This window comes from Oncorhynchus mykiss, chromosome 25, assembly GCF_013265735.2.
Source record: "Oncorhynchus mykiss isolate Arlee chromosome 25, USDA_OmykA_1.1, whole genome shotgun sequence".
Taxonomy (NCBI): Eukaryota; Metazoa; Chordata; class Actinopteri; order Salmoniformes; family Salmonidae; genus Oncorhynchus; species Oncorhynchus mykiss.
Window position 1 is genome coordinate 35818602 of NC_048589.1, and position 6880 is coordinate 35825481.

Here is a 6880-nt window from a genome sequence, read left to right on the forward strand (position 1 = left end):
CTCCCTTCCATCTCTCCCCTGTCCATTACCATCTCTACCCTGTCTCCCTTCCATCTCTCCCCTGTCTCCCTTCCATCTCTCCCCTGTCTCCCTTCCATCTCTCCCCTGTCTCATTACCATCTCTCCCCTGTCTCCCTTCCATCTCTACCCTGTCTCATTACCATCTCTCCCCTGTCTCCCTTCCATCTCTACCCTGTCTCATTACCATCTCTCCCCTGACCAAGAAGGGCCTTCGTCAGGGAGGTGACCAAGAACCCGATGGTCACTCTGACAGAGCTCCAGAGTTCCTCTGTGGAGATGGGAGCACCTTCCAGAAGGACAACCCGCTCTGCGGCACTCCACCAATCAGGCCTTTATGGTAGGGTGGCCCGACATGACAGCCGAATTGGAGTTTGCCAAAAGGAACCTAAAGGACTCAGACCATGGGAAAAGGGATTCTCTGGTCTGATGAAACCAAGATTGAACCCCCTCCGCCCCTCTACCTCCTATGCCTCCTCCGCCCCTCTATCCCTTCCACCCCTCTACCCCCTCCGACCCCTCTACCCCTTCCACCCTTCCACCCCTCTACCCCCTCCGACCCCTCTGCCCCTCTACCCCTTACACCCTTACACCCCTCTACCCCCCTCCAACCCCTCTGCCCCTCTACCCCTTCCACCCCTCTACCCCCCTCCAACCCTCTACCCCTCTGCCCCTCCACCCCTCTACCCCCTCCGCCCCCTCCGCCCTATTACCCCCTCCGCGCCTCTACCCCTCCACCCCTCTACCCCCTCTACCCTCTCCGTCCCTCTACCTCCTATGCCTCCTCTGCCCCTCTACCCCCCTCCACCCCTCTACCCCCTCCGCCCCCTCCGCCCTATTACCCCCTCCGCGCCTCTACCCCTCCACCCCTCTACCCCCTCTACCCTCTCCGTCCCTCTACCTCCTATGCCTCCTCCACCCCTCTACCCCTTCCAACCCTCTACCCCTCTGCCCCTCCGCTCCTCTACCCCCTCCACCCCCTCTGCCCCCTCTACCCCCTCTGCCCCTCTACCCCCTCTGCCCCTCTACCCCCTCCGCCCCTCCGTCCCTCTAACCCCTCAGCCCCTCCGACCCTCAACCCCCTCTGCCCCTCCACCCCTCTACTTCCTCTACCCGCTCCACCCCTCTACACCCTCCACCACTCTACCCCTCTACCCCCTCTTCCCCCTCCACTCCTCTACCCCTCTTCCCCCTTTACCCCCTCAGCCCCTCTACCCCCTCTACCCCCTCTGCCCCCTCCGCCCCGTCCAGTCCCCATGCTCTAACCTTAACACAACACAGTTGCAGCTAATTAGTGGTCCCTATGGGAGACGTCGTTAAGGCTGTCCTAACGAGCTGCGCGGCTCTCCACGGGTCAATCTAATCAGACAGAGGGCCAGGGAGGAAGTGGGTCGAGCCTTATTAACGCCATCAATGGCGGGGGTAGTGGAGGCGGGAGGGTGGGACGGGGCCATCAATGGCGGGGGTAGTGGGGGGGGGCATCAATAGGTAGGGGATGACGGGCAGGGGAGCACGAGGCGGCCAGCACCAGCCAGGGCCACGGATCACCTTGAATTCATTAGGGTTAGGGCAGGTAGTAGCTACACCCTTAACTCACACTATACTAAACACCAAATGCTATTAGTGCACTTTCTCTCTGTCACTAACCTGCGAAGGACACATAAACAAGACAGGCAGTCTCCGATAAGCTCTTCTAAGTACAAACACACATTTCAGCCTGCACATCATTATATAATGATTCTTTTTATTTCTTCAGATACTTGGCGCTGTACAAACGACTGATCCTCAAGATCATGAGGCTCGGACCAGGTGACGTTCCTTAAACTATTCACTTCACTTTATTCCCAAATGTTTGGTCATTACTGACTGAGAAATAATAATATCACATTTTCATCAGAGGAGCAATGTTTTTGGTAAATATGCTATATATTACAGGACATCTTGCTATACTATGGCTAGTTTAAGATGTAGTCTTTTTCATCATATGGCTAAATGAGGAATGTTTTATTTATTATTTACTTATTAGTGCCCATCCATCCTCTTCGGAGGACAAAAATAAACATTGTCGTTACATGTACTGTACATTCTACACATGTTACATAAATGGCTTTTTATTTTATTTTACAGTAGTTACATAGCAAGAATACAGTAATTGAATATTTGGATATACATTGCATCTACTGTAGATACAGTGGCTTAGAAAAGTATTCACCCCTCTTGGCATTTTTCCTATTTTGTTGCCTTACAACCTGGAATTAAAATTAATTTTTGGCGGGTTTGTATCATTTGATTTACAATATGCCTACCACTTTGAAGATGCAAAATAATTTTGGGGGTGAAACAAGGAATAAGACAAAAAAAACTGAAAACTTGAGCGTGCATAACTATTCACCCCCCCCCCCCCCCCCAAAAAAAAAAGTAAATACTTTAATTCCAGGTCTCTTGAGGTATGTCTCTATAAGCTTGGCACATCTAGCCACTGGGATTTTTGCCCATTCTTCAAGGCAAAACTGCTCCAGCTCCTTCAAGTTGGATGGGTTCCACTGGTGAACAGCAATCTTTAAGTCATACCACAGATTCTCAATTGGATTGAGGTCTGGGCTTTGACTAGGCCATTCCAAGACATTTAAATGTTTCCCCTTAAACCACTTGAGTGTTGTTTTAGCAGTATGCTTAGAGTCATTGTCCTGCTGGAAGGTGAACCTCCGTCCCAGTCTCAAATCTCTTGAAGACTGAAACAGGTTTCCCTCAAGAATTTCCCTGTATTTAGCACCATCCATCAATCCTTCAATTCTGACCTGTTTCCCAGTCCTTGCTGATGAAAAACATTCCCAGAGCATGATGCTGCCACCACCATGTTTCACTGTGGGGATGGTGTTTTCGGGGTGATGAGAGGTGTTGGGTTTGCGCCAGACATTGCGTTTTCCTTGATGGCCAAAAAGCTCAATTTTAGTCTCATCTAACCAGAGTACCTTCTTCCATATATTTGGGGAGTTTCCCACATGCCTTTTGGCGAACACCAAACGTGTTTATTTCTTATTTTTTTCTGCAATGGCTTTTTTTCTGAACACTCTTCCGTAAAGCCCAACTCTATGCTGTTTATGGCTCAAAGTGGTCTTATGGACAGATACTCAAATCTTCGCTGTGGAGCTTTGCAGCTCCTTCAGGGTTATCTTTGGTCTCTTTGTTGCCTCTCCGATTAATGCCCACCTTGCTTGCTTCATGAGTTTTGGTGGGCGGCCCTCTGTTGGCAGGTTTGTTGTGGTGCCCTATTCTTTCCATTTTTTAATAATGGATTTAATGGTGCTCCATGGGATGTTCAAAGTTTTGGATATTATTTTATAACCAAACCCTGATCTGTACTTCTCCACAACTTTGTCCCTAACCTGTTTGGAGAGCTCCTTGGTCTTCATGGTGCCACTTGCTTGGTGATGCCCCTTGTTTAGTGGTGTTGCAGACTCTGGGGCCTTTCAGAACAGGTGTATATCAACTGAGATCATGTGACACTTAGTTAAATAAAGTCCACCTGTGGGCAACCTAATTATGTGACTTCTGAAGATAACTGGTTGGACCAGATCTTATTTAGGGGCTTCATAGCAAAGGGGGTGAATACATATGCAGGCACCACTTTTCTGTTTTCATTCATATATTTTTTTCACTTCACCAATTTGGACTATTTTGTATGTCCATTGCATGAAATCCAATTAAAAATATATTTAAATTACAGGTTGTAATGCAACAAAATAGGAAAAATGTAAAGGGGGGAGAATACTTTTGCAAGGCACTGTAGATGGTATTTATACATTATAAAATCATGTTTTCAGTCACATGACAAATGTATTATATGCTGCATTATAGATATTTCCATCTAACCTAGATAGTTTGTGTGTATGCATTGATATGTAGTCTATCTGTGCCTTTTTTTAAATATATGTAGTTCTGTCCTTGAGCTGTTCTTGTCTATTAACGTTCTGTATTATGTCATTCTGTATTATGTCATTCTGTATTATGTCATTCTGTGTCATGTTTCATGTTTTGTGAAGAGTAGCTGCTGCTTTTGCAACAGCTAATAGGGATCTTAATAAAATGCTAAATATCAAATCTAGATGTGGTCATTGCTATTGATAGTCTCTCTATTATCTTGATATAATAGCTATTACACAGCATGTCCCTCTGAAAATCAGTCTGACGATTCCATAAACTGAATTAGATAGAGTACATGAGTATTATAGTATTGTATTCTTCTCAATACCTCATCTCCTCCTCCTAGGTGGAGCTGTGATGCTGTTGGTGTACTATTGTATTAATTCCTCCTCCTCCTCCTCCTAGGTGGAGCTGTGATGCTGTTGGTGTAGTATTGTATTCATCTCCATGCACCATCTCCTCCTCCTCCTCCTCCTAGGTGGAGCTGTGATGCTGTTGGTGTACTATTGTATTAATTCCTCCTCCTCCTCCTCCTCCTCCTAGGTGGAGCTGTGATGCTGTTGGTGTAGTATTGTATTCATCTCCATGCCCCATCTCCTCCTCCTCCTCCTCCTAGGTGGAGCTGTGATGCTGTTGGTGTAGTATTGTATTCATCTCCATGCCCCATCTCCTCCTCCTCCTCCTCCTAGGTGGAGCTGTGATGCTGTTGGTGTAGTATTGTATTCATCTCCATACCTCATCTCCTCCTCCTCCTCCTAGGTGGAGCTGTGATGCTGTTGGTGTACTATTGTATTAATTCCTCCTCCTCCTCCGCCTAGGTGGAGCTGTGATGCTGTTGGTGTAGTATTGTATTCATCTCCATGCCCCATCTCCTCCTCCTCCTCCTCCTAGGTGGAGCTGTGATGCTGTTGGTGTAGTATTGTATTCATCTCCATGCCCCATCTCCTCCTCCTCCTCCTCCTAGGTGGAGCTGTGATGCTGTTGGTGTACTATTGTATTAATTCCTCCTCCTCCTCCTCCTAGGTGGAGCTGTGATGCTGTTGGTGTAGTATTGTATTCATCTCCATGCCCCATCTCCTCCTCCTCCTCCTCCTAGGTGGAGCTGTGATGCTGTTGGTGTAGTATTGTATTCATCTCCATGCCCCATCTCCTCCTCCTTCTCCTCCTAGGTGGAGCTGTGATGCTGTTGGTGTAGTATTGTATTCATCTCCATGCACCATCTCCTCCTCCTCCTCCTCCTAGGTGGAGCTGTGATGCTGTTGGTGTAGTATTGTATTCATCTCCATGCCCCATCTCCTCCTCCTCCTCCTCCTAGGTGGAGCTGTGATGCTGTTGGTGTACTATTGTATTAATTCCTCCTCCTCCTCCTCCTAGGTGGAGCTGTGATGCTGTTGGTGTACTATTGTATTAATTCCTCCTCCTCCTCCTCCTAGGTGGAGCTGTGATGCTGTTGGTGTAGTATTGTATTCATCTCCATGCCCCATCTCCTCCTCCTCCTCCTCCTAGGTGGAGCTGTGATGCTGTTGGTGTACTATTGTATTAATTCCTCCTCCTCCTCCTCCTAGGTGGAGCTGTGATGCTGTTGGTGTACTATTGCATTAATTCCTCCTCCTCCTCCTCCTAGGTGGAGCTGTGATGCTGTTGGTGTAGTATTGTATTCATCTCCATGCCCCATCTCCTCCTCCTCCTCCTCCTCCTAGGTGGAGCTGTGATGCTGTTGGTGTACTATTGCATTAATTCCTCCTCCTCCTCCTCCTAGGTGGAGCTGTGATGCTGTTGGTGTAGTATTGTATTCATCTCCATGCCCCATCTCCTCCTCCTCCTCCTCCTCCTAGGTGGAGCTGTGATGCTGTTGGTGTAGTATTGTATTCATCTCCATACCTCATCTCCTCCTCCTCCTCCTCTTCCTCCTAGGTGGAGCTGTGATGCTGCTGGTGTATCAATACGTATCTGGATGGTTAAATAAGAACTGGTGACGAGGAGAAGCCCACCAACCTGCCTTAAGGTGCCCACCAGTCTGCCTGATGAAGCCCACCAGATTATCTGATGAAGCCCACCAGCCTGTCTGATTAAACCCACCAGCTTATCTGATGAAGCCCACCAGCCTGTCTGATTAAACCCACCAGCTTATCTGATTAAACCTACCAGCTTGTCTGATGAAGCCCACCAGCCTGTCTGATGAAGCCCACCAGCCTGTCTGATGAAGCCCACCAGCCTGTCTGATGAAGCCCACCAGGCTGTCTGATGAAGCGCACCAGCCTGTCTGATGAAGCCCACCAGGCTGTCTGATGAAGCGCACCAGCCTGTCTGATGAAGCCCACCAGGCAGGCCATTAGGATGCCCACCAGGCAGGCCTTTAGGATGCTTACCAGGCAGGCCATTAGGATGCCCACCAGGCAGGCCATTAGGATGCCCACCAGGCAGGCCATTAGGATGCTTACCAGGCAGGCCATTAGGATGCCCACCAGGCAGACCATTAGGATGCTTACCAGGCAGGCCATTAGGATGCCCACCAGGCAGACCATTAGGATGCTTACCAGGCAGGCCATTAGGATGCCCACCAGGCAGGCCATTAGGATGCTTACCAGGCAGGCCATTAGGATGCCCACCAGGCAGACCATTAGGATGCCCACCAGGCAGACCATTAGGATGCTTACCAGGCAGGCCATTAGGATGCTTACCAGGCAGGCCATTAGGATGCTTACCAGGCAGGCCATTAGGATGCCCACCAGGCAGGCCATTAGGATGCTTACCAGGCAGGCCATTAGGATGCTTACCAGACAGGCCATTAGGATGCTTACCAGGCAGACCATTAGGATGCTTACCAGGCAGGCCATTAGGATGCTTACCAGACAGACCATTAGGATGCCCACCAGGCAGGCCATTAGGATGCTTACCAGGCAGGCCATTAGGATGCTTACCAGACAGACCATTAGGA